The 26855-nt window shown below is 35.3% G+C and overlaps 2 long non-coding RNA genes, 18 other non-coding genes and 3 pseudogenes across 45 annotated transcripts in view; all 23 read right to left on the bottom strand.

The window, feature by feature from the left end:
- The window catches only part of LOC123584326, a 28843-nt gene extending 4824 nt beyond the window's left edge, over positions 1-24019 (bottom strand). Inside the window, exons 1-14 of one of the 12 annotated variants that reach the window (XR_006705341.1) lie at positions 23630-24019; positions 22036-23094; positions 21054-21136; positions 19171-20239; positions 18194-18279; positions 17213-17294; positions 13453-13537; positions 11441-11503; positions 10536-10621; positions 7229-7319; positions 6658-6744; positions 5685-5773; positions 2079-2159; positions 316-1321 (exon numbers count right to left, since the gene is read on the bottom strand). This is a non-coding gene — a long non-coding RNA (uncharacterized LOC123584326). Of the gene's footprint in view, positions 1-315; positions 1322-2078; positions 2160-5684; positions 7320-10535; positions 10622-11440; positions 11504-13452; positions 13538-17212; positions 17295-18193; positions 18280-19170; positions 20240-21053; positions 21137-22035; positions 23095-23629 lie in introns of all 12 variants that reach the window. The other 11 variants (XR_006705340.1, XR_006705339.1, XR_006705344.1 and 8 more) reach the window with 11 other exon arrangements.
- On the bottom strand, positions 873-945 carry LOC123584669. Its single transcript, XR_006705619.1, has one exon. It is a non-coding gene; the product is annotated as a small nucleolar RNA SNORD113/SNORD114 family (small nucleolar RNA).
- On the bottom strand, positions 1661-1732 carry LOC123584660. Its single transcript, XR_006705611.1, has one exon. It is a non-coding gene; the product is annotated as a small nucleolar RNA SNORD113/SNORD114 family (small nucleolar RNA).
- On the bottom strand, positions 2675-2748 carry LOC123584686. Its single transcript, XR_006705635.1, has one exon. It is a non-coding gene; the product is annotated as a small nucleolar RNA SNORD113/SNORD114 family (small nucleolar RNA).
- Positions 4142-4216, bottom strand: LOC123584664. Its single transcript, XR_006705615.1, has one exon. It is a non-coding gene; the product is annotated as a small nucleolar RNA SNORD113/SNORD114 family (small nucleolar RNA).
- LOC123584640 lies at positions 5334-5405 on the bottom strand. Its single transcript, XR_006705594.1, has one exon. It is a non-coding gene; the product is annotated as a small nucleolar RNA SNORD113/SNORD114 family (small nucleolar RNA).
- On the bottom strand, positions 6822-6896 carry LOC123584682. Its single transcript, XR_006705631.1, has one exon. It is a non-coding gene; the product is annotated as a small nucleolar RNA SNORD113/SNORD114 family (small nucleolar RNA).
- Positions 7814-7885, bottom strand: LOC123584659. Its single transcript, XR_006705610.1, has one exon. It is a non-coding gene; the product is annotated as a small nucleolar RNA SNORD113/SNORD114 family (small nucleolar RNA).
- On the bottom strand, positions 9852-9924 carry LOC123584671. The gene has a single exon (XR_006705621.1). It is a non-coding gene; the product is annotated as a small nucleolar RNA SNORD113/SNORD114 family (small nucleolar RNA).
- Positions 11053-11127, bottom strand: LOC123584663. The gene has a single exon (XR_006705614.1). It is a non-coding gene; the product is annotated as a small nucleolar RNA SNORD113/SNORD114 family (small nucleolar RNA).
- LOC123584670 lies at positions 13051-13127 on the bottom strand. Its single transcript, XR_006705620.1, has one exon. It is a non-coding gene; the product is annotated as a small nucleolar RNA SNORD113/SNORD114 family (small nucleolar RNA).
- Positions 14042-14116, bottom strand: LOC123584684. The gene has a single exon (XR_006705633.1). It is a non-coding gene; the product is annotated as a small nucleolar RNA SNORD113/SNORD114 family (small nucleolar RNA).
- On the bottom strand, positions 15197-15269 carry LOC123584667. Its single transcript, XR_006705618.1, has one exon. It is a non-coding gene; the product is annotated as a small nucleolar RNA SNORD113/SNORD114 family (small nucleolar RNA).
- LOC123584665 lies at positions 16589-16663 on the bottom strand. The gene has a single exon (XR_006705616.1). It is a non-coding gene; the product is annotated as a small nucleolar RNA SNORD113/SNORD114 family (small nucleolar RNA).
- LOC123584638 lies at positions 17786-17857 on the bottom strand. The gene has a single exon (XR_006705592.1). It is a non-coding gene; the product is annotated as a small nucleolar RNA SNORD113/SNORD114 family (small nucleolar RNA).
- LOC123584641 lies at positions 18758-18829 on the bottom strand. The gene has a single exon (XR_006705595.1). It is a non-coding gene; the product is annotated as a small nucleolar RNA SNORD113/SNORD114 family (small nucleolar RNA).
- LOC123584658 lies at positions 20645-20719 on the bottom strand. Its single transcript, XR_006705609.1, has one exon. It is a non-coding gene; the product is annotated as a small nucleolar RNA SNORD113/SNORD114 family (small nucleolar RNA).
- Positions 21647-21714, bottom strand: LOC123584655 (annotated as a pseudogene).
- LOC123584694 lies at positions 22616-22679 on the bottom strand (annotated as a pseudogene).
- Positions 24020-24103: 84 nt separating the features above from the next.
- The window catches only part of LOC123584324, a 91896-nt gene continuing 89144 nt past the window's right edge, over positions 24104-26855 (bottom strand). For 9 of the 15 annotated variants that reach the window (XR_006705326.1, XR_006705325.1, XR_006705320.1 and 6 more), the window contains 2 exons: positions 26538-26623; positions 24105-24700 (listed from right to left, as the gene is read on the bottom strand). This is a non-coding gene — a long non-coding RNA (uncharacterized LOC123584324). Of the gene's footprint in view, positions 24701-26537; positions 26624-26855 lie in introns of all 15 variants that reach the window. The other 6 variants (XR_006705324.1, XR_006705333.1, XR_006705331.1 and 3 more) reach the window with 2 other exon arrangements.
- Positions 24209-24280, bottom strand: LOC123584644. Its single transcript, XR_006705598.1, has one exon. It is a non-coding gene; the product is annotated as a small nucleolar RNA SNORD113/SNORD114 family (small nucleolar RNA).
- Positions 25164-25234, bottom strand: LOC123584668 (annotated as a pseudogene).
- Positions 26114-26188, bottom strand: LOC123584675. The gene has a single exon (XR_006705624.1). It is a non-coding gene; the product is annotated as a small nucleolar RNA SNORD113/SNORD114 family (small nucleolar RNA).

Raw genomic sequence — 26855 nt, 5'->3', positions numbered from 1 at the left:
TACTGGTCCATTCTAGATCCTCACTCTCTTCATTTGTTTTACATTTGTCCTCAATTAAATCATTAATTCAGAGACATTATTCAAGAAAACATGGGCACGAGATCCTTGAATATCCTTAATGCTGTTCTATAGAATCCTTTCCCATATACACCATATTTTTTCCATTTCTTTGATTCATCAGTAAGAATGTTTCCTATTAAATCTATTATTGTGCCTTGGATAACTTTTTTATGATGTTTAATGCTTTTTGACAATGCCGGAAACACTCTTAAACAAATGATTAAAACCAAGCTAAGATCTTTGACTATTACTCACTTTGTTCTCTCTCCTGACAGAGACAACACAATTGTAAGCACGGCAGAAGCTAAAATCAGATCAGTGCGTCCATTCTGAAGAGTACCAAGAAGACACAATGATTTTTACAAAATGAGACACTGTCCCCACCGACCCACAATTTTCATCTTTCATGTCCTTAGTCATTTAAGCGTTTATTAATTTGTGGTAATATTTATTTTCCTCTCAATACAACAAACCTCAAACTCACAACTGACTCAAGGTGATGCCGACTACTACCTATCACCATCCATGTCACAATTACTCAAATATGTAATACACTTGGCCCATTTATTATCCATTCCGGTGAATATTAATATTCATTTCCCTGACTATATATTTTAGTAATGAACAATGCTTCATGCTCTTCACCTTTATTCATTTATACATTTGCTAATTTATTCTGCCATTGATTCTTTCGTAGTTATAGTTTTATAATTCATGAACACAAAGACCAAGAAAAAGATTATAGTCCTGCCTCTAGACCTCTGCCTATAGTATGACTGGAAATATGGGGAATAGACTAGGTTCCTTTCGGGTTGGCCCTCAGTGTTCCACACTCATTATTCATCATCCATGAGTCATACACCAGCAGTCATCATCACTGGTCCATGATTGGCTGTCTTTCTGTCCACTCTCATCTGCGCTTCTTTATTGACTAATTCATTAATAAAGAAATATGCCTACATCACACCAAAAAAGAAGATCCTTCAATATCCCTAACATTTATCAATAATATCATATATAAATAAACTAAATCCTTTTGATTAACTGAACTTAGTGTTTGTTTCTTTAGGGATTGATCATTTTAATGTTTCGTATCAATCCAATACTGCACACTGGCATGGTTGGCCTTCTCTGTACCGCTTAAACCAAGAGAAGAATTTTGACTCTTACTCACATTGATCTCCGTGCTCCTAACAGGGAGATGCCAACATAAACATGATGACTGTGGGTTAATCCTTAAATCAGCTCAAGGGTGTCCATTCTGAGAGCAAAGAGCAGAGCAGATGACAAAAAATCAAGATATTTATCCATTGATTCATAGATTATACCATTCATTTATGTAGTCGTTCAGGTATTTACTATGTTAATATATTTCTTCTTAATAAATCAAATGTCAGATGTGAAGGTGACGCACACAACAACTGACTGTAACTTACAATGGTCTATTACCACCTTTGCATCAGAGACAAAACACACTTGACAAAATGGTCCATTTGCTGTCAATTCCAAATCATAATGATGAGATTTTTCTTTGCACATTCCTGATGTCCAGTTTGAAGGGTCGATTCAAACAGAGGTACTGAACTAGACTTCTTTCATACGGGACCTCAGAGTTCCAGACACGTATTCATCACATGTGACTCATACGCCATCACTGGTCATCATCGATCCAATATTGTCCCTTATTTTCTTCATTCATTTCTATGGGTTTATTGATTATAGAATTATTTCACTACTAACAATTTTAAATGCTATCATTCATAAAAACCCAAGGAGAGTCTTTGTGTCCGTAGTCTATATATAGAACTATCCTCACATCCATATTTCTCATTATTACCTGTTTTTCTTATATACATCAATCAAAATAATGTTAACTATATCCCATATTTATTACTGTAACTGTATCCCATACTTACGCAATTGTATACTTGCGTTCTTTAAAAATTCTTTGCACCTTTATACAAATAACCTTAAAGTAGAATACTGAAACCAAGAAAATAACCTCAACCGTTACTCACATTAATTTCTGTCCTATTATAGAGAGGCAACCATAGAGCTCTTGACCATGGAAGATGCTAACTCAGCTCAAGTGCATCGTTCTGAGGAATACAGAACGGAGTAATGGTAAAAAAAAAAAAAAAAAAAAAAGAGACCTAATCACCACTGATCCTTGCTTTCTGAGTTTTATTAATTAGGTATTTATTACTTCTTCTTAATGTGTATTTTTATCTTTACAAAGGAAAAACTCAATCTAAATATTGACCCAGAAAAACAAACTTCACTCTTCCTCATCAGTGTCTATATGATCTTTAGCCATGTGGTCCATTAATTTCGTAATGATTATCAATGGTTTTAAAATTATTAATGATACCTTTTGTCTCACCACATATATTCAGAACTGGACCGGGCTTTACTTTCTCCACTTACATTTCTTTAATAGTTCTATCATTATTCCATTAATAATAACGAATTAATTCCATTAATAATATTAATTCCATTAATAATAACGAATCTAAGTCTATGAAATCAGTACAAGAATACAATCTTTGTGTATTCCTGACATCTCTTCCTAGAGCCAATTTCAGCAGAAGAAGGAGAGTGATTATGTCCCACATGAGACCTCAGGGTTCCAGACACATATTTTCATCATCCTTGACGCCTATGCCTCCAGCCATCCTCACTGATCCCTGCCTGAGTCTATTCTTCTTTGTTCATGTCTACATTTGTATCAATTAAATTATGAATTTGTTTATGATAATAAAAATAAGACATGTCATCAAAACACAAGAACAGATTCTCGAATATCCCTAACATCAGTTTATGGAATCATTTCCCACAGACTATACTTCTTTTATTAATAGACCTCGTTCCTGTACGTTATAAATCAACATAATGTTTTATATCATATTTATCATAGGTCATCATAAACTTTTAAATTAATTGAATAATTGTCAATAATACCATAAATACCCTTGAACAAATGACTAAATCCAAGATGACAACGTTGGCCATTACTCACTTTGGTCTCTTTCCTTACACAGAGGCACCATGACTATTTTGATGACTGCAGATGCTGAAATCGCTTCCAGCATCCAGTCCAAGCAGATTCAAATGTCGAGACTTTCTCTCCATTGATTCATAGGTTCCACTATTTGTTGGCATAGTCACTTGGGCATGTATTAATTTGTGGTAATATTTATTTTTCTCTTAATAAATTCAATCTCAAAGTTCTAACTGACTCTATTAACACTGTCTTGTCATTCTCGCTCAAGACATATACAGATTTGATCATTTTATTTTCCATTCCAATTATATTTCCTTATTATATATCTTAACCGCAAATCGTATTCAACCCTCTTTATATTTGCTCATTTACATTTTTATTTATCCTCCTATCGATTTTTTTTTTCTACTGAAGTACAGTTGACACGCAATGTTACTTTAGTTTCAGGTATACAACATAGTGATTCGATAACTCTCTACAACTCTATATATGTAACACTGTGCTCACCACAATGGGAGATACCACCAGTCACCATCCAATGCTATTACAATACTGTGTATATTGCCTGTGTTCCCTACACTGTACCTCCTGGGACTTATTCATTCCATAACTGGAAACCTGTACCTCCCTCTCCCCTTTACCCTCAACCCCTTCCCTTAGTCCCCTCCCCTCTGGCAACCACCAGTTTGGTCTCTATATTTCCACCATTTATTTTTTATAATAATACTTTAATTTTTTTTTAATTTTTTTTTTAACATTTATTTATTTTTGAGACAGAGAGAGAGACAGAGCATGAACAGGGGAGGGGCAGAGAGAGAGGGAGACACAGAATCGGAAACAGGCTCCAGGCCCTGAGCTGTCAGCACAGAGCCCGACGCGGGGCTCGAACTCACGGACCGTGAGATCATGACCTGAGCCGAAGTCGGACACTTAACCGACCGAGCCACCCAGGCGCCCCTATAATAATACTTTTAAATATTCATGTACACAAAGGCCAGGAACATGATCCTCGCATATGCCTGACATCTCTCTAGAGGATCACTTCAAATGGGGAGAAAGGACTAGATTTCTTCTGTGCTGGACCTCAGAGTTCCAGACGTGGAGGGTTCATCATCCAAGACTCCTATGCCTCCACCTGTTATCATTTATCCAGGTATATCCCTGATTATCTTCAATCATGTCTACGTGTTTTTATTAATTCAATTCACTATTAATAATAAAATAAGGGGGCGCCTGGGTGGGTCAGTCGTTGAGCCTCCGACTTCAGCTCAGGTCATGATCTCACGGCTCGTGGGTTTGAGCCCCACATCAGGCTCTTTGCCAACGGCTCACAGCCTGGAGCCTGCTTCGGATTCTGTGTCTCCCTCTCTCTCTGCCCCTCCCCTGCTCGTGCTCTCTCTCTCTCTCTCAAAAATAAACTAAACATTAAAATAATAATAATAATAATAATAATAATAATAATGAGTACCTAGGAGGTCAAAAATTTGAAACTAGACCCTTGAATATCTCTAATACCTGTGTATAGAATTGCTTCACGCAGACATATATTTCCTCAATGCCCTCAAAATTTCCGAATTAATATACTGCTTCCTATTAATATCATTTTTCTTTTTAACATGTTTGGAAATTACTGATCATATTTCACACTTTTTAATAATGCGAAGACATTTTTTTTTAAACCACAAAACCAAGAAAAGAATTCTGACGATTACTCACGTTTTGTTCTGTGCTCTTCACACACAGATGCATCCATAGGGCTCGTGACTATGGAGGAATGTCTAAATCAGCCGAGTGGGACCATTCTAAGGTGGACAAGACAAAGCAGATGATGATAAAAGATGGAGACCTTGTGTTCATTCATCTCTGTGTCCATCTTTCATTCAGTCATGTAGGCAGGTAGTGATTTGGGATAATGTATGTTTTATATTTTTTCTGAAGTGAATGAACAATATTGATCTTGCCCCTGACAGGAAACTATTACTTACAAATATATAATTGTCACAAAATAGATGTGTATGTACCTTTCGTAATAGATCTTTGTTTTCAATATGTAGTAATAGCATTTCTTGCCAAGCCACACATTTTATTAATTGGACAAAGTTCCACTACCTTCATTTTATTCATATATATGCTTATTGATGATTTAATTGAACTAATTATAAAAATAGAAGTGCATGAATGTAAAGGCCAAAAGAAGTTGCTTGTGTATTCCTGACATGTGTCTATAGGATCACTCGAAACAGGGGCAATGGACCAGAATCCATCTGCGTTGGACCTCAGAGTTCCAGACACATATTCATCATGGATAACTCATATGCCATCAGTGGTCATCATTGATCCAGTGTTGTCCCTATTCGTTCATTTCTACAGTGTTTATTGGCTAATTCATTAATTCACTAATTATTTTGAAACCCAGTTATCACCAAAGACAGCCCTGAACTCCCTATTCTGTACATAGAAATTTTTCCATGTCTATATATCGCTTTCTTTAAATATCCTATGTTTTTACATTTCATATCATTTCAACGTTTATACGCAGGGCTACAGCTGACCATCTTTATTCAATATGGAACTTTTCAAAAACACAGTGAACACCCTGCAAAAAAAAAAAAAAACTCACTGAAAGCCAGACAAGAACTCCGACTCTTACGCACATCGGTCCCTCTGCCACCGGGTCGTGCTACTTGAATCAGGTCAAGTGTGTCCGTTCTGAGAAGAACAAAGCATAACTGATTTAAAAAAAAAAAGTTACATTTTTATTCCCATTGATCCTATATTTCCACATTTTTTTACCCACTCACTTAGGAATTTATAATGATTCCTTGTGTAAATACTTTCGTCTTAACAAAATAAACAGCAGCAAACTTGAAATAGATCCACAACAAAAAACTGACTCTTAACTACCTGTGTTAACATGATCCTTGGTCAAACAGGCGACACTCCTAATCCATCTATTCCTTAATGAGTTTCAGTGTTTTCAATTGTGTTGATAATATCTCATGCCTGCCCACATATATGTTCATAGTTGAACAATGCTTCACCCTCTCTTATTTATTATTTGTATTTCTTTCATAGTCCTACAATTTGTCCATTAACAATAATAAATCAAAGGCTATCAGCCAAGTTCCTGTATTGGACATAAACCTAACATCTGTCTATAGGATTAAATAAACAGAATACACTACGTATTATACTGGACCTTGGAATCCAGACACGTAGTATTCATTGTCCAATGAATGTGTGGCTCATCCGCCACCATTCACCATCACTGTTCATGATCAGGCCTCTTTCTTGTTATTCTCATAAACATTTGCTTATGGCTTCACAAAATTCATAAATAGACAGAATTAAAAACACATAAATACAAGATCCCTTAACAGCCTTTATCTCTCCAAACTTTTCCAGGGACTAACTCTTTGTTTCAAAAGCTGACCTCAAGATTTACATTAATGGATTCATCAACTTAATGTGCCGTATCAATCTGGTATTTAACACTGGTGTATTTTGCCTTCTTTGACTGTATTTAATATTTGGAATAACACAGGGAATACCCTTAAAGGAACCACCTAAGCTCAAGCATTGACATTACTCACCCTGGTCTCCAATGTTCCTAACAACATAGATGCAACTGGAGACCGCATGCCTCGGAAGAGGCTTACATCGGCTCAAGTGGGTCCATTCTGAGGAGTACAGATCAGAGCAGATAACGATAAAGTGAGGAACTCTTTGCATGGAAAAAACTCACATTTCTTTTCTGTTGGACCTCGGGGTTCCACACACACATCCTTCATCACGCATGACTCCTACCCTGGCAGTTATCATCACTGATCCAAGGAGCACCACTGTCTCTCCATTTAGGTCTATATTGTTTATTGATTAATTCAGTAATTCACTAATTATAATTTTGAAACTGTAGTATTAAAAACAAGGCCTTGCTATCCCTCTTATGTGACTGGAATCATTCTCACAACAAAAGATCTCTGTCATTAACTATCATCAGCTTCTCACGTATGTATTAATCAAAGTAATACTTCATACTAATCCCGTAATCGTTACTAGGATACAGTTCACATGCTTGGATTATATTTCATACCTTTTACCAATACAGTGAATATCCTCAAACAAAACCGAGGAACAAAGATAAGAACTTTGATGGTGACTCACGTTGGTCTCCAGACTCCTGTAACAGAGCTGCAACCCTAGATAGAGCTCGTGATCAGGGAAGAATCCTTAAATCTGGCGCAATGTGTCTGTTCTGAGGAGTACAGGGCAGGGCAGATGATAAAAACGTGTGAGACATTCTCTCAAGTGATTGTTGCTTTTCACTTTTCATTTAGTAAAGCACTTAGGCCAGCATTAATTTGGTATAAATACTTTTTTCTCTTCAGAAAACAAACAAGTGTGATTTTACCACTGACCCAGAATCTGAACATTGTCTATGACTTCTACTATCTATGGCATCATTAGTCATTCCGGGAAAGGTCATGTACCATTTACTTCAAATGAGCCCCAGGGTTTTCACAGTGCATTAATAGTATTTCTTGCATAATCACATATTTTTATAATTGGACAATGCATCACTCCATTCATATTAATTGATAGATTTATTTATAGATTCTCTCATTTATCCAATTATAATAATAGCATGAAAATGCATGAACTATAAGACCAAAAATGAGATCCTTGTATATTCCTGACATGTGTCTAGAGGACCCCTTCAAAATACGGGAATGGACTAAATTTCTTCTGTTGGACCTCAGAGTTCCAGACACGCATTTATCATGAACGACTCATATGCCACCAGTGGTCGTCATCGATCCAATATTCTCCCTCTTTGCCTTCAATCATTTCTATTTGTCTAATGATTAAATTATTCATTCACTACTAACAATTTCTAAACACTGTGATTCACCAAACCCCAAAGAGAATTATTATCTTCCTAATCTGTACATAGATTATTCCCATATCAGTGCATCTCTTTCATTAATTATCCTCAGTTTTCCACAGGTGGGTTAATTAATATAATTTTCATATAGCCCATACTTATCACTGAAATACACTGCCTTCTTTAATTATATTTTGTCCTTTTAAACAGGACAGTGAATTACCTTTGAAAAAAAACCCACATAACCAAGAAAAGAACTTCAACTGTAACTCACATGACTCTGCATCCCCCAACTATACAGAGGCAACCACAGAGCTTGTGCCCATGAAGATATGAAATTAGCCCAAATGCACCCATTCTGAGAACAGAGCAGAGCAAGTGATGAAAAAACTTGAGATTGAACTGCCATTGATACTTGCTATTAATTTCCTAGACTCAGGATTTAGATATTTAATTTTTATCATTATATATAAAATATATATTTTAGGGGCTCCTGGGTGGCTCCATTGGTTAAGCATCCAACTTCAGCTCAGGTCATGATCTCACAGTTCGTGAGTTCAAGCGCCATGTCGGGCTCTGTGCTGACAGCTCAGAGCTTGGAGCCTGCTTTGGATTCTGTGTCTCCCTCTCCTGCCCTTCCTCCGCTTGTGTGTGTGTGTGTGTGTGTGTGTGCGCGCGCGCGTGTGTGCCCACACGCACACGCGCATCCACACAAGTGTGCTCTCTCTCTCAAAAATCAACATTTAAAAATAAATAAGTAAATGAATAAAATATATATTTTAAATGTAAATAAAATTTTCTATAGTATACATAAATATATACTAAGATGTATATAAATAATAACGCACATAACTATATAAATATATAGAATGCATAAATTGTTAAATATTTTCAAATATGGTTAAAAATATTTTCAATATAGTTATATATGTTACATATATAAAGTGTAATATAAATATATAAATACATAAAATAAAATATATGAAAAAATAAAATATATTTCTACATATTTTGTGTTTTATGTGTATTTGTGTTTTGTGTATATATTTATAAAAACTAAATACATTTTATTTTTATGTATAAGATCTATATTTTATTATATATTATATATCATATATTATATATCTGTCCTAACGTAATGAAAAACTTAACCTTGAGACTGACAATACATTTCATTGTTTTATATATAAGATCTATATTTTATTATGTACCATATATCCTATATCCTATATTATATATCTGTCCTAACATAATGAAAACTTAACCTTGAGACTGACAATGTATTTTATTGTTTTATATATAAGATCTATATTTTATTATGTATCATATATCTATCCCAACATAATGAAAACTTAACCTTAAGACTGACCCAGAACAACACAACTGACTCTTACAAATCAATGCCTGTAGGATTCTTAAACAAAGAGGTGATACACCATGATGTACTTATTCTTCATGGGCATCAATGTTTGCGGGTTTATTAATATTTTTTACCTCACCACATATGTCCAGTTAGGCAAGGTTTCACCCTATTTTTCTTTAATTTTTATTTATACTTACTTAATACTTCTATCATTATTCCATTAATAACATACCTACATCTATGAAATCAATTCCGAAGTAGGATCTTTGTAATGATTTGTATTGACCTCGGCCTCCTTCTATAGAAACCATTTGTCTATAAAATCAATAGCATTTCTTGCCTAAACCCCTATTTTTTATAATTGGACAATATTTCACCCCATTTAGATTTACTTTCATATTTATTATTTCATTGATCCAATTACAAAAATAGAAACAAAAACGCATGAACATGAAAACAAAACCAAGATCCTTGTACATTCCTGACACCTGTCTACAGGATCATTTCCAACAGGGGCAATGAAGCAAATCCTCTTTCTGCTGGACCTTCAGAGTTGCAGACACGCATTCACCATGTAGGACTCATGCGCCACCAGTAGTCACCAGGGATCCAACACTGTACCTCCCCTCTTCTTTCTTTATTTCTCCATTGTTTATTGACTAATGAATTCACTCACTATAATTTTAAAATTGTGATTCACAAAACCCGAAGAAGGCATTGATATCCCAAATATGTATCTAGAGTCATTTTCACATCAATATGCCTGTTTCATTAATAATCCTAAATTAAATTTATGCATTAGTCAATGTAATCTTATATATAGATATAAAACATTAGGTTTTATATATATATATATAAACACTAGGTTGATATGAAGCGTTATGTTGACCAATCTATAAATGTAACACTAAGGTCAGCTAGTAAAACAGATTAGTCTCTGTGGAAATATGTGTGTGTGTGTGTGTGTGTGTGTGTGTGTGTGTGTATTCTACAGAGACTAATATACATATATATAACCTAATGTTTTATTTATTTATATATATATATATATACACACACACACACATATGTGTGTGTGTGTGTGTGTGTATATGTATATAAAACATTGGCATATTTTATCTTCTTTGATAAATTTTTCAATAACACTTTTGGATATTTTGAAGAATACAGTAAATAACCTTAAATGAGCCACTCAAACCCAAGACAAGAACTCTATTACTCACGTGGTCTCCACGCTCCAACAACATAGATGCAACCTGAGGGCTCACGACCTTGGAGGAATGTTACGATCAGCTTGAGTGCATCCATTCTGAGGAGTACGGAGCAGAGCAGATGATGAAAAATGAGACATTCTTCCATTTACCCTTAATTTACATCTTTCATTTAGGCAGGCATTTAGGCAATCATTATTTGGAGTCTATTTCATTTTCCTCTTAAGAAAACGAACTACTTTGAACTTCCCACTGACCCAGAACATAAACATTGTTATAATTTGTTCTCCAAAGAGCTTACATTCATGTACCATTTATTTCTCTTTGGACCTCAGTGTTTCAAAATATATTAATAGTATTTCTTGCCTCCCACATATTTTTTAAATTGAACAAGCCTTCTACAATTCAGCTTTTTGAAATATGTATTTCCATATTGATGTTTCGATCATCCAATTGTAATTGTAATTGCATTTCGATCATCCAATGCAAACAATGAAAATGCATGAAGAGAAGGACCACATCTCTTGTGTTGGACCTCAGAGTTCCTCCAGACAGGTATTCATCGCATAAGGCTCATACGCCACCAGTGGTCATCATCGATCCAATGTTGTCCCTCTTTTTCTTCATCCATTTCTGTTTATTGATTGATCAAAACACGACCTCATTAGTAGTTTCTAAATGCTATGATAACCAATACGATAGGAGAGGCTCTGTATCCCCTAACCCACATCAATGTATCTCTTTTATTGATTACCCTCAGTTTTCTACACATGGATTAATCAATGTTTCATAGATTCCATATTTATCACTGAGATACGGCTGCCGTTTTAAATTGTCTTTCACACATCTTAACAATAAAGTGAATTACCTTTACAAAGACACCGGGAAATGAGAAAAGAATTTTAACTATTACTCACGTTAGAGGCAACCAAGAGATCATGGCCACGGAAGATGCTTGAATCAGCTCGGGGATATCCATTCTGAGGACCAGAAAGCAGAGCAAGTGACAGAAAAAATTGAGACCTAACTGCCATTGATCCTTGCGCTCCACATTTCATATATTCAGCATTTGTTTTTTTCATTATGTGTATATTCTTATCTTACACAAGGAAACACTCAATTTCACTACCAAAAAGAATAAAATTCACTCTTCCTTATCAGAGTATATGTGGCCTCAAAGAGGTGGGACCTTTGTCTATGTATCTCTTAACGGGCATCGCTGTTTTCAGTGGTGACTACTAACATCTCCTGCCTCACCACAAACTTTAATAGGTAGACAAGGCTTCACCCTCTTCTTGGTCCTTACATAGTTGCTTTTCAATAGTCCCGCCATTATTCCGTTACTAACAACAAATCTATGCCCACAAAATAACTATATGAGAATATGATCTTTGTACATTCCAGACATTGCTTCACCGAAGGAATTCCAAAAGGAAAAACAGACTAATTAATTTTCACGTTGGCCCCAGAGTTCAAGGCTCATACATGAGCAGGCATCATCACTGCCTCATGCTTGGTCCTCATCATCGCTGTCGACATGTTTTTATTGATTAATTCATCAAATTATATATCTTTTTTTATATATCTTTTATTATATATCTTGTTAACTAATAACAAGAAAATGAACACTTAGAGACCACAAAAACTTGAAACAAGATCCTTAAATATCTCTAACTTTTGCCTTTAGAATCATTTCCTACTGACGATATCTTTCACTAATTAACCAAAATGTTTCCTTTATAGACTAATTAATATAATGCTTCACATAAGCCTCAAATTTACTATCTGACTACGGTTGTGAGCATTGACTTTATATCACACGTCTAATCATGCAATGAAAACCTTTTTTAAAAGACCACAAAACCAAGCAAAGAATTTTGACTATTCCCTTGTTCTCTGTGCTCTTAACACATAGATGCAACCACAGAGCTCATGATTATGGTGGAATGGCTAAACCAGCCAAGTGGGACCATTCTAAGGAGTACAAGACAGAGCAGACGATAAAAAGATTGAGAATTTATGATCACGGGTCCCCCTGCGTTCCACATTTCATTCACTCAGTCATTAATAAGCATTAAGTTGGGATAATGTATATTTTATTTTTCTTAGGAAAATAAACCATATCAATCTTGTAGCTGATAGCATGAACACTGACTGCTACTGAAAGAATAACACCACTATGCCGTATATTCCCTAATAGGCATTTGTTTTCAAAATATATTGATAGCCTTTCTTATTTAACCACATATTTTTGTAATTAGATGATATTTCACCCACTTATTTATTTATTTGTTTGTTTATTCATTTATTTATTTATTATGTCATTGGCCCAATTAACAAATAGAATGTATGAACATAAAAGATCAAAAACAGGATTATAGATGAGATTTACTTACAAATCATTTATCCAAATATAGTAGTAGTATAAAAATGCGTGAACACAACTAAAAACAAGATCCTCATATATTTCTGACATCTGTGTATAAGATCCCAACAAACAATGGGAACAGACTACATTTCTATTGTGTTGGACGTCAGAGTTCCAGATACATATTCATCGCAAACGACTCATAACATACGCCACCAGTGGCCATCATCGATCCAATATTGTCCCTTTTTTCCTTCATTCAGCTCTACATTGTTCATGGATCAACTCACCAATTCATTAACAATAATTTAAAATCCTATTAGTCAGAAAACTCAAGAGTGACAATACTCCTCATTTGTATATAGAATCATTCTCTCATCAATATATCTTTCATTAATTACCTTAAATTTCCTGCATGTAATCATTAACATAATGCTTCATATGAATTCAATATTATCACTAGGCTACGGTTCGCTACTTTTGACTCTACATGGCACACTGACCAGCCTTTACAAAAAAAAAAAAAAACATAGCTGAAACTGAGACAAGAACTTGACTCACTTTGGTCTCTGTGCTTCTAACACACAGACGCAATCACGAGCTCACCACCACGAAACAATGCTTAGTCAGCTCAGGTGTGTCCATTCTGAGAAGTACAAAGCACAATTAATGGTTAAAAAAAAAGAAACTTAAGACCTTGTCTCTCCATTGACCCTCGTGTCTCACATCTCATTTACTCACTCATTTAGGTCTTTATAAATATTTCATGTCATGAATAGATTTTTCTCTTAATAAAAGGAACAACCTCAAACTTGACACTGGCTCAGAAAGACTAGACCCTTACTTGTCTACGTAACTCTGAGCTAAGGAGATAACACCGTTTTTCCACTTACTTCTTAATGAACATATGTATTTCCAATTTTATTAATACTTCTTGCCTCACCATATATACATAGTTCATAGTTGAATAATCCTTCTCTCTCTCTCTCTCTTTTACCTATTATGTATATTTTTTTAATGGCTCTATCATGAATCTACTAATAATGACAAACCCAAATCTACAAACTCAAAATAAGAACATGATCTTCGTATGTTCCTAACATCTACCTACAGGATCCAACAGAACAGAAGGAGTAGATGGTTTCTTACGTTGGCCCTCAGATATCCAGATACATATTTCTCATCACCCATCACTCATCCATTGCCAGTCGCCATCACTGGCCCATCAGAGGCCCACTTTTGCTTCCTTCCTTTCTACATTGGCAGTGATTAAATCATCAATTCTTTGAAAATATGAAAATGGGTATAATTTGCAAAAACTGAAGCATAAGATGCTGGAACACCCTTAACTCCTAATATGGGATTGTTGCCAACATAGGTTATATTTCCCGCATTAATCAATCTCAATGCTACATATTAAATCAATGAACACCATGTTTTATATCGTATTTATCAGTTAGCCATGGTGAGCCTTTTTATTAGATTTATCATGTTTGAATAATACCACAAACACAAACAAATGACCCAAACCAAAATGAAATTTTTGACCATTACTCTCCTTGTTCCTAACACAAAAGCAATGTCACATGATAATCTTGACCGCAGTGGACAATGAATCAGCTCAAGCATCTATTCTGAAGACAACCAGAGAAGGTGATGAAAAGGCTTAGACTTTCTCTCCACTGACCCCAACACTCACTCACATAATCATTTAAGTATTTATTAACTTATGGAAATATTTACTTATTTTTACCTTAAAAATAAACTTCAAATCTGGAACTAATTCAGACAATAACTGACTACTGCATTTTATTGTTTATATCAACCGTAGTCAAAGACATAATACACTTGGTCCTTTTATATGTATTCTAATGTATATTAATACTTTTCCCTATATTAATGTTTATTTATTTTTGAAAGCGACAGTGTGAGCAGGGTAGGGACAGAGAGAGAGAGAAAGAGAGGGAGACACAGAATCCAAAGCAGGCTCCAGGCTCTGAGCTGTCAGCACAGAGCCTGATGCAGGGCTCGAACACATGAATTATGAGATCATGACCTGAGTTGAAGTTGGACACTTAACCGACTGAGCCACCCAGGTGCCCCTCCCTTGCTATATATCTACCAAAGAACAATACTTCAACCTCTTCACCTTTATCCATTTATTCATTTGTTTATTCTACCATTAATAACTTTATTAATTATTAAAATTCATGAACACAAAGACTGACAACAAATCCTTATATATTCCTGGCATCTGTATATAGGATCCTTATACGCGTGAGAAACAAACTAGATTACTTTTCTATCAGATCTGAGTTCCAAACACAGAGCAGTCATCAGATATGACTCATATGCCACCAGCTGTCATCGTTGATCTAAGGCTGGCCCTCTTTCTTTCCATTCTCATAAACATTTATTCATTAAGCCATTAAGCAAAAAATGCACATGAATTAAAAATATAAGAATATATTCCTTCAACATTCCTAACATCTATCTCTACAGTATTACAGAGACTAACTCTCATTAACTGACCTCAGTGTTACATTTATGGATTAGGAAACAAAATGCTTCTTATCAATCTGATACTAACTTCATTAATTAATAAATAAATTCCTGGGACACCTGAGTGTCTCAGTTGGTCAAGCGTTTGACTTCCACTCGGGTCATGATCTCACAGTTCATGGGTTCGAGCCCCGCCCGCATCAGACTCTGTGCTGACAGCTCAGAGCCTAGAGCCTGCTTCAGATTCTGTGTCTCCCTCTCTCTCTGCCCCTACACCCCCCCTTGTGCTCTTTCTCTCTCAAAAATAAATAAACGTTAACATTAAGTAAGCAATTAATTGTTATATTTGCCTTCTTTGATTATGTTTAATACTTATAAATAATATACTGAATAGCCTTAAGCAAACCAAGATAAAAGCTTTGAGTCTTACTCACATTGGTCTGTATGCTTCTACAACATAGACACAACCTAAGGGCTCATGACCTTGGAAGAATGTTACAATCAGCCTGAGTGTGTCCATTCTGGGGGGGGGGGGGTGTATGGAGCAGAGCAGACGATAAAAAAAGAGACATTCTTCCACTGCTCTTTGCTCTACATCTCTCACTTAGGCATTTAGGAAATCATTATTGGAGTGTATTTATTTCATTGTCTTTTCTAAAAATGAACTGCCTCAAACTTCCCACTGACCCAGAATATAAAAACTGTCTATGGGCACCTGGGTGGCTCAGTTAGTTCAGCGTCTGACTTCAGCTTGATCATGATCCTGTGGTGTGTGGGTTCGAGGCCCGCATCCGGCTCTGTGCTGACAGCTCAGAGCCTGGAGCCTGCTTCGGATTCTGTGTCTCCGTCTCTCTCTGCCCCTCCCCTGCTCATGCTCTGTCTCTCTCTCTCTCTCTCTCTCTCTCAAAAATAAATAAACATTAAAAATTTTTAAAAAAAAGCAACTGTCTATAATTTGTGCTGTCTATATCATCCTATCCAAAGAGGTGACAGTCATATACAATTCATTTCTGTTTAAACTTCAGTGCCTTCAAATTATATTAATGGTATTTCCTGTCTCCTCACATATTTTTAAAATTGGACAATGTTTCTACAATTCACTTTATTCTTTATATATTTCCTCATTGATATTTCATTGACCTAATTATAATAAAGATTGGAAATTCATGAAGAGAGAGACCACATCTCTTTTGTGTTGGACCTCAGAGTTCCAGACACGTATCGTTTATCACCCGTGACTCATACATTGGCAGTTATCATCACTGATCCAGAGAAGACTACTTTCTCTTCACTCATTTCTACATTGTCGGGGCGCCTGGGTGGCGCAGTCGGTTAAGCGTCCGACTTCAGCCAGGTCACGATCTCGCGGTCCGTGAGTTCGAGCCCCGCGTCAGGCTCTGGGCTGACGGCTCAGAGCCTGGAGCCTGCTTCCGATTCTGTGTCTCCCTCTCTCTCTGCCCCTCCCCCGTTCATGCTCTGTCTCTCTCTGTCCCAAAAAAAAAAAAAAAAAATTTCTACATTGTCTATTGATTAATTCATTAATTCACTAATTACCATTTAAAACTATATGATTCACAAAACTCCAAGATGGAACTCTTATGCATGATATGCATAGAATCATGCACACATCAATATCTCTCTCATCAAGTGTCTTGTTTTTCATAAACACTTTAATCAATGTATTGCTTCCTTTTAATCCTATAGTTGTCACTAAGACACAGTTGGCTTTCTTTGATGATATTTCGTACTTTGTATTAATACAATGATTACCCTTAAACAAAATACCAGAAACAAGATGATAACTCTGAGTATTACTCACATTGGTCTCCTGTCTCCCCAGTACAGAAATGCAACCCAAGGGCTCTTGATCAGGTGAGAATCCTTAAAGCGGGTCCAATGGTCTGTCCTGAGGCAGATAAAGTAGAGTATATGATAAAACGAGTCAAGACATTCTCTCTCTCTTGCTTTTAATCTCTTATTTAACCAGTTATTGCTCAGTTATTAATTTGGTCTAAATATTTTTTCTCATAAGAAAATGAACAACTTTGATTTTACCACTGAGCCAGAAGCTGAACGTTTGTCTATGTCTTCTACTGTCTATGACATCCTTAGCCATACATGTAAGAAGAATCATGTACCACTCACTTCTAATTGAACTTCAGAGTATGTTAATAGTATTTCTTGTATAGTCACAGATTTTTATAATTGGACAATGCTTCATCACTTTCATCTTTATTTATGTTTGTTTATTGATTATTTCATTGGTCCAATTATAAAAATTGAAAGGAAATGAATGAAGACCAAGACCAAAAACAAGATTCTTATATAGTCCTGACATCTGTCCACACAGGATCTCTGCAAGCAATGGGAATCAACTAGGTTTTCTCTTCTGTTGGACCTCAGAGTTCCAGACACGTATTCATCGTGAACGACTCATACGCCACCAGTGGTCATCATCGATCCAATATTGTTCCTCTTTTCCTTCATTCAGTTCTAATTTTTTTATCGAGTAAACCATTAATTCACTAATAATTTTAAATTCTATAATTCACAAAAACTGAGAAAGAACGTATACCTCCCTGAGCTCTACTTTGATAATTCTCACATCAGTATCTCTTTAACTGGTTATCCTCAGTCTTCTACACATGGATTAATCATTATAACAGCTTGCATACCCCACATTTATCACTGAGATACAGTGCCTCCTTTCATTATATCTTAGAGTTTTCAATAATACAATGAATCACCTTAAAAGAAAAACAACACATATGCCAAGAAAATAATTTCAACTGTTACTCACATTAATCCCCATCCTCCCATTATATAGAGGCAACCATAGAGCTCCATAATCGTGCAAGACGTTAAATCAGCTCAAGTGTGTCCATTCTGAAAAGTACCGAGCAGAACAAGAGATAAAAAGGAAGGAGATACTATGTTCATTGGTCCTCGTATTACATCTTGAATTTAGTCAATTACTAAGCATGAATTTTATTGTCTTATAAGCCAATGAACAATATTGATCTAGCTACTAATAAAGAATATGAACATGGACTATGACTTATCAATAACTGTAGCGTCCTCCAATAACAACTCTTACACCATATATTCCCTTATAGACATCAGCATTTTAAATATACATGAATACTATTCCTTACCTAACCACATATTTTTATAATTGGACAAGATTTCACTGCTTTCATCTTTATTTATTTATGTGTTTGTTTATAGATTATTTCATTGATCCAATTATAAAAATTGAAACAAAATGCACGAACACAGGAACCCAAAACAAGACCCTTGTATGTTCTTAATATCTATCTATTCAATCACCTCCAACAGGACAATAAACCAGATTCCATTTCTGTTGGACCTCAGAGTTCCAGACACGTATTCATCGTAAACGACTCATACGCCACCAGTGGTCATCATCGATCCAGTAATGCCCCTCTTTCCTTTCATTCAGTTCTATATTGTTTATCGGCTAATTCATTAATTCACTACTAATAACTTTAAAACGCTCATTCACAAAAGCCCAAGAAAATCATGATATCCTTAATCTGTAAATAGAATCATCCTCACATCAATATATATCTTTTTAAAATCAGGCTGTTAGTCATTCATGCATTAATCAATATAATGTTTTCATAAAATTCAGTATTTGTCACTGAGCTATAGTTGGCTTTCTGTGATTCTACTACATAGAACTTTCAAATAATGCACTGAATACACTGGAAAAAAAATCACTGAAACTAAGACACGAAATCTGATATTACTCACATGGTTCTCCGTGCTTCTAACACAGACATGCAACCACAGAGCTCACCGCCACGGAATATTGCTTAAATCGGCTCGAGGTGTGTCCATTTTGAGAAATGAAAAGCAGAGTTGGTGATAAAAAATAAAATAAAACATTTACTTACATTGGTGCTTGCTTTCCACATTTCATTTACTCAGTCATTCAGATATTTATGAATATTTCATAACATTGGTTTTTTTTCTTTTAACAACAACAGCACCAAAAATCCTCAAACTTGAGATGGATCAAGAACAATAAAATGGACTCTAAATTGCTCATGTCTAAATGACCCTTGGCCAAAGAAGTGACACTCTTGATCCATTTAATTCTTAACGGGTGTCAGTGTTCACAATTTTTATTAATGTTTCTTGCCTAAAAACAGGTCTTCAAAGTTGGACAATGCCTCACGTTTTTGTATTTATCTGCTGTTTCTATATCTTCAATGGTTCTATTACTGATCTATTTCTAATAATACATCTAAATCTATGAACCCAGTAAAAACATTCTTTGTACTATCCAAAAATCTGTCCTTAGGATCAAATAAACAGAGAGAAAGGCTACATATTGACCTGGACCTCATTCAGCGTCCCTAACTCATCTGCCACCAGTCATTATCACAGGTACATAAAAGACCCACTTTTTCTTCATTCATTTCGACATTTATACCAGTTACATCATTAACTCATCGATTATAGTAAAATACATCATTAACAAAAACTGAAGAATCAGCAGGTTGAATTCCCTAACTTCTATCTATAGAATAAATGCCAACATAGATTATATCTCTCTCATCAGTCAATCTCCATGTTACGTATTATCACTTAATCGGTATGTTTCCTATCTGTGTTTACCATTGGGCAACACCTTACTTTTTGATGGTATTTATGAATTTTTAATAACACTGTGAATACCCTAAAGGAAATGACCCACACCAAGACAAAATCTCTTGCTACTCACCTTGGCTTACCCTCCTAAGACCCAGGCCACCCAACAATCTTTCTTCATCAGGGCAGAAGCTGAAATCAGCTAGAGCATCCGTTCTGAAGAGTACTGAACAGAGAACATGGTAAAAAATGAGACATTCTTCCACTGATCCTTGCTCTACAATCTTCATTTAGTCGGCCACTTGTGAAATCATTCTTGGAGCATATTTATTTCGTTATCTTTCATAAAAGCAAACCACTTTGAACTTCCCACTGACCTACCATGTAAACGCTGTCTATTGTTTGTCCTGTCTGTATCATCCTAGCCAAAAAGGTGACAGTCACATACTGTTTATTTCTCTTTGGACTTCAGCGTTTTCAAATTATACCAATAGCAATTCTTGCCTCCCCACGTATTTTTAAAATAGGGCAAGGTTACTACAACTTATGCTATTTTCTATATATTTCCTCATTGATATTTCATCGATCCCATAATAATAGTGAAAATTCATGAAGAGAAAGACCACATCCCTTGGACCTCAGAGTTCCAGACACGTATCCTTCATCATCCACGACTCATACGCTGGCAGTTATCATCACTGATCCAGAAAAGACCACTTTCTCTTCATTCATTTCTATATTGCTTATTGATCAAGTCATTAATTATCATTTTAAAACTGATTCACCAAAACTCCAAACAGTCTTTTCCCTATTATTGCCCTAATAATGTATCTGGAACCATTCCCACATTATTATATCTGTCATATTTATTATCAGTTTTTCATAAATGCTTTAAATCAGTATAATACTTCATTTTAACCCCATATTTGTCACCAGAACACAGTTCATGGTCTTTGAGTATATTTCATATTTTTTCATTACTCCCGTGAATACCCTTAGACGCACCACCCAAACGAGACAAGAATTTTTACTCTACTCACACCGATCTTCCTGCTCCTTCCAGAGCAATCCTAGAGCTCCTGATCAGGGAAGGATCCTTACATCAGGTGCAGCATGCCTGTTTCTGAGGAGTTCAAGGCAGAGCAAATCATAAGAAAGGTTGAGACATTATTTCCATTGGTCTTGGCCTTTCCCTCACACGTAGTCAGACATTTGGGCAATCATTAATTTGGTGTGTATATATTTTTTCCTTTAAGAAAACAAACCCACTGACCCAGACTATGAGCATTGTCTGTAACTCCTCCTGTCTGTATCACCCTTAGCTCTACAGGTAACAGTCTTGCACAACTTGCTTCTAATCGAACTTCAGGGTTTGCAGAGTCTGATAATAGTATTTCTTGCCTAACCACATATTTTTATTTTTAATCACATATTTTTATAATTAGACAATGCTTCACTTCATTCATCATTTTTATTTAGATATTTCTAGAATATTTATAGAATCTATGTATCGAATTATAGCAATACATATAAACGCACAAACACCAAGACCAAAAACAAGATCTTAGTATATTCCTGACACCTGTCTATTGGATGCCTTCAAATAACGGGAATGTACTAGATTAATTTTCTCTTGGACCTCAGAGTTCCACGTATTCATCGTATACGACTCATACGCCACCAGTGGTCATCATCGATCCAATATTGTCCCTCTTCTCTTTGTGATACTCTCTTTGTATTTTGATTAAATCATTGGTTTGCTAATAACTTAAAATCCTATTATTCACAAAAACTGAAATGAGCCTTTGTGTCCTTAAACTGAACACAGACTTAGTCTCACTTTTCTTTCATCATCAGTTTTCCATACATGCATTAATCAATATATTGTTTTATAAAATTCCGTATTTATCACAGAGCCACAATTGGCCTTCTGTGATTCTATATGGAATTTTCGAATAATACACTGAACGTGCTGAAAAAGAAATCACTGAAACAAAGACAAGAAATTTGCCCATTACTCACATCCATCTCTGTGCTTCTGACACACAGATGCTGTCACCAAGCTCACCAACCAGGGAGGAATGCCTGATTAGCTTGAATGTGTCCATTCTGAGAAGTACAAACCACAGTGATGACAGAAAAAAATGATGAAATTTTTATTCCCACTGATTCTTGCTTTCCACATTGAACTTACTCATTTAGGAATTTATAAATCTTTCATAATGTAGATTTTTTCTCTTAACAAAAAGGAAACCTTCAAACTTGAAACTGATCCAGAATAATAAAACTGACTCTTAATTATTCATATCTATATAATCCTTGGCAAAAGGAGAGACACCCTGGAAACATCTATTTCATAATGGGCATCAGTGTTTGCAAATTTTGTTAGTATTTCTTGCTTCACCATGTTACGTTCCTAATGAGACAATAATTTGCCTTTTCTTCTTACTCTATTATTTATATTTCCTTTAGTGGTTCTATCATTGGTCCATTCATAACAACACATCTAAACGTATTCATCCAAAATAAGAACATAATCTTTATACTTCCTAACATCTACCCATACGATCAAGTAAATAGAGAAAACAGAATATTTATTGTATTGAACCTCAGGGTTCCAGACACCTACTATCCACCGTCCATGACCCGTCATCACCACTGGTTCCCTTAGAGGCCACTTTTAGTTTATTCATTTTTATATCTGTATCAATTAAGTCATACCTCCACTGGGAATAATAAAATACATCCACGATTAATAGAAACCAAAGAACATGATACTTGAATATCCCTGACTTCTCCCTATAGAATTATTGCCAAAATAGATACCTCTTTCATTAATAAGTAGCAATGTTACATGTTATCGATTGATCAACGTAATGTCTCATATCATATTTATCATTGAGCCATGGTTAATTTTTCACTGTATTTATTATGTTTGAGTAACACCACGAAAGCCCTTAAACACATGACCCACACCAAGAAAAGAACTTTGACTATTACTCGCCTTGGGCTCTTTCCTAGAGAAGGGAAACATGGTGACCTTGATCACAAGAGAGGCTGAAATCACCTCGAGCTTCTATTCTGAAAAGTACCGAACAGAAGTGATCAAAAAAAAATGAGACTTTCTCTCAATTGATCCATATATTTGTTTATTGCTTCTTTCATGGTTCAATTATAATAAGAAGTGAAAATGAATGAAGAGAAAGACCACATTGTTCTTGTATTGGACCACACGTATTACTCGTCACCTGGGACTCACACACCGGCAGTTACCATCATTGATCCAGAAAAGACCACTTTCTCTTCATTTATTTCTATCCTGTTTATTAATTTATTAATTCTCTAATTATAATTTTTAACCTCTATTATTGACAAACGCCGAAAAGGCTTTGATATCCCTAATATGCTTCTAGAGCCATTTTCACATCATTACATCTCAGTCACGTATCAGTTTTTCATACATGCATTAATCTATATCATATTTCCCATAAATCTCTTATTTATCAGTAAGGATCAAGATGGCCTTCTCTGATTATATTTCAACGATTTCAGGACTAGAGTAAATACCCTAAGACAAACAACCCAAATCAACACAAAGAAATTTGTTTACGCTTACACTGGTCTCCAGTCTCCTAAAACAGGCGATGCAGCCCTGCAGTTCAAGATCAAGGGAGAATCTTTAAATCAGGTTCCGAGGGTCTCTTCTAAGGAGTACAAAGCAAAGCAGGTGATAAGATGGTTGAGACATTCTCTCCATGGAGCTCTGCTTCAACATTCACATAGTTATTTAGGCAATCATCAATTTAGTGTATATATTTAGTCTGCTAAGAAAACAAACAACTTGGATCTTACCACTAAGACAGAATACGAACACTGTCTATATAACTTACACTGTCTACATCATCCTTACCCTAAGAGGCAACAGTCAAATACCATTTATTTCTAATGAAACTTCAAGGTTTCCATAAAATATTAATAGTATTCCTTGCCTCACCACATATTTTTATAATTGGACAATGCTTCACGCTATTCATATTTGTTTATTTATGTATTTATTGATTCTCACATTTATCCAATTATAATAATAAAACAAAAATACATGCATACCAAGACCAAAAATAAACCCTTTATTTATTCCTGAAATCTGTCCATAGGATGCCTTCAAACAATAGGAATGGCCTAGACCAATTTTCTGTTGGACCTCAGAGTTCCAGACACGTATTCATCGCGAACGACTCATACGCCACCAGTGGTCATCATTGATCCAATATCGTCCCTCTTTTCCTACATAGATTCGTATTTGTTTATTGATCAAGTAATCCACTAACGCACTAATTAGTGAATTCATGAATTCACTAATAATTTTTAAGCAGTACAATTTTAAAAAAGAGACTTGAAGTCTCAAATCTAAATATAGAATTAATCTCACCTCAATATAGCTCTCTCATTAATATCCTCAGCTTTTCCTGTGTGCTTTAATCAATGCGTTTCATACATCCCATATTTAACACTGAGATACAGCTGCCTTCCTTAATTATATTTTACACTTTTTAATAATGCAGTGCATAACCTTAAACCCACTTAAACTGAGAAAAAAACTTCAACTATTACTTACATTAATTTCCATCCTCCCTGTTACACAGAGGCGAACGTATGCCCATGGAGCATCATCCCTAGGGAGTTCATTCTGAGGAGTGCAGAACAGAGCAGATGATAAGGAAAACTGAAACATAATCTGGATTGATCCTTGCTTTCTATATTTCATTTGCCCAGTATTTAAGTATTTATTATTTTTTCTTTCTATATATTTTCATCTTGTAAAAACTCAATCAGTAAAGCAACTCTCACTTAGGCATGTCTATATAACCGTTCTCAAAGAGATGACCTTTTTATCTATTTATTTAATGGGCATCAGTGTTTTCAACTTTTAGTAATAATATCATCTGCCTTGCCACATGTGTTTGTCTTTGGACAATTCCTCACCCTACTCTTCCTTATATGTTTATTTATATCTGCTTGATGGTTTCTATCATTGATCCATTAATAATAACAAATCTGTAGCTATGAAAAAATTACAGGAATATGATTTTATTCCTGACATCTCTCTGTGGAGAACAATTTCAACAGAAGGAACAGACCAAATTATTATGTTGGACCTCAGAGTTTCAGACATATAGTTTCATTGTCCATGACTCCTACGCCACTGGCCATCATTGGTCCACGACTGAGTCGCTTCTTACTTCATTTCTACTTTTTACAAATTAAATAATTAATTCCTGATAATTATAAAAATAATACATGGTTCACAAAAAGTCAAAAATAAGATCCTTGAATATCCCTAACATCAGTTTACAGAATCATTATCCAAATGGACTGTTACTCTTGTCTCAATCAACCTCCATCCTGCACATTTTTTATTGATTAACACGGTGTTTCCTACCACATTTATCATGAGGCCATGGATAATTTTTTATTAATTTAGTACTCTTCCATGATACCCTGATTACCCTTAAACAAATGTCCCATTCCAAGATAGCCACTTTGACCATGTTGGCCTTCACCTCTTTCCATACTCAAAGGAAGCGTTGACAACCTTGATCACCGCAGAAGCTGAAATCAGTTCAAGCATCTGTTCTGAAGAGTGACAAGCAGACAAGATGACAAAAATATCGAGATATTCTCTCCATTGATTCATATATCCCCAACTCCTTGCTCATACCATTTTGTCATTGATGACATTATTGTGATTTTTCCCTTAATAAATCAACTGTTGAAGCCATAACTGACTCAGTAACTATTACTTTCCATTATCCACATCCTTCTTACTCAGACATAGACATATGAATCTTTTATTTTCCATTCTTACATTAACATTTTACCTATTATATATTTTGGCAATGGGCAATGCTTTGCCCTCTTCATATTTATTCGTTTATATGTTATTAATCCTATTTATTTTTTATAATGGTACATTTAAACGTTCATGTACACAAAGTCCAAGAACATGAACTCACTTATGCCTGACATCTCTCTAAAGGATCACTGCAAATGGGGCGGGGGGGGAGGGGGGGCAGGGGGGAAGGACTGGATTTCTTCTGTACTGGACCTCAGAGTTCCAGACCTGTAGGGTTCATCATCAAAGACTCATATGTCAACACCTGCTGTCATTTATCCAGGTATGTCCCTGATTATCTTCAATCATGTCTACATAGTTTATTGATTATTTCATCAGTTCACTAATAATAATCAAACAATACCTAGGGAGGGGTCGCAAAAACTTGATATAGGTCCCTTGAATATCTCAAATATTGTCTACAGAATTCTCACTGACAATGTATACCATTCATTAATTGACCTCAATGTTTCCTACATAGATTAATTAACATAATGCTTCATAGTAACCTCATTCTAATTATTTGCCAATGCCAGCAATCATAAATTATATTTCATAACTTTTTAATAAGACAGTGAAAGCCTTTTTGAAAAACCACAAAACCAAGAAAAGAATTTTGACTATTACTCACGTTGTGATCCATGCTCTTAACACATAGAGGCAAACATAGGGCTCATGACTATGGTGGGAAGTCTAATTCAGCCGAGTGCAACCATTCTAAGGGGTACAAGACAGAGCGGATGATAAAAAAGATTGAGACCTTGTGTTCATTCATCCCTGTGTTCCAACGTTCAGTCAGTCACTTAGGTAGGTAGTGGTTTGGGACAACATATATTTCATTTTCTATTAAGTAAACAAACCATATCGATCTTGCCCATGCCAAAGAAAATAAACACTATCACTTAACACTTGCCATCAACTTTAGCCAAAGGGTAGCACCCTCATACCA

Source organism: Leopardus geoffroyi, chromosome B3 (genome assembly GCF_018350155.1).
Source record: "Leopardus geoffroyi isolate Oge1 chromosome B3, O.geoffroyi_Oge1_pat1.0, whole genome shotgun sequence".
Taxonomy (NCBI): Eukaryota; Metazoa; Chordata; class Mammalia; order Carnivora; family Felidae; genus Leopardus; species Leopardus geoffroyi.
Note: the sequence above shows the minus strand (reverse complement) of the source record. Positions and strands in the feature narration are given on the sequence as shown.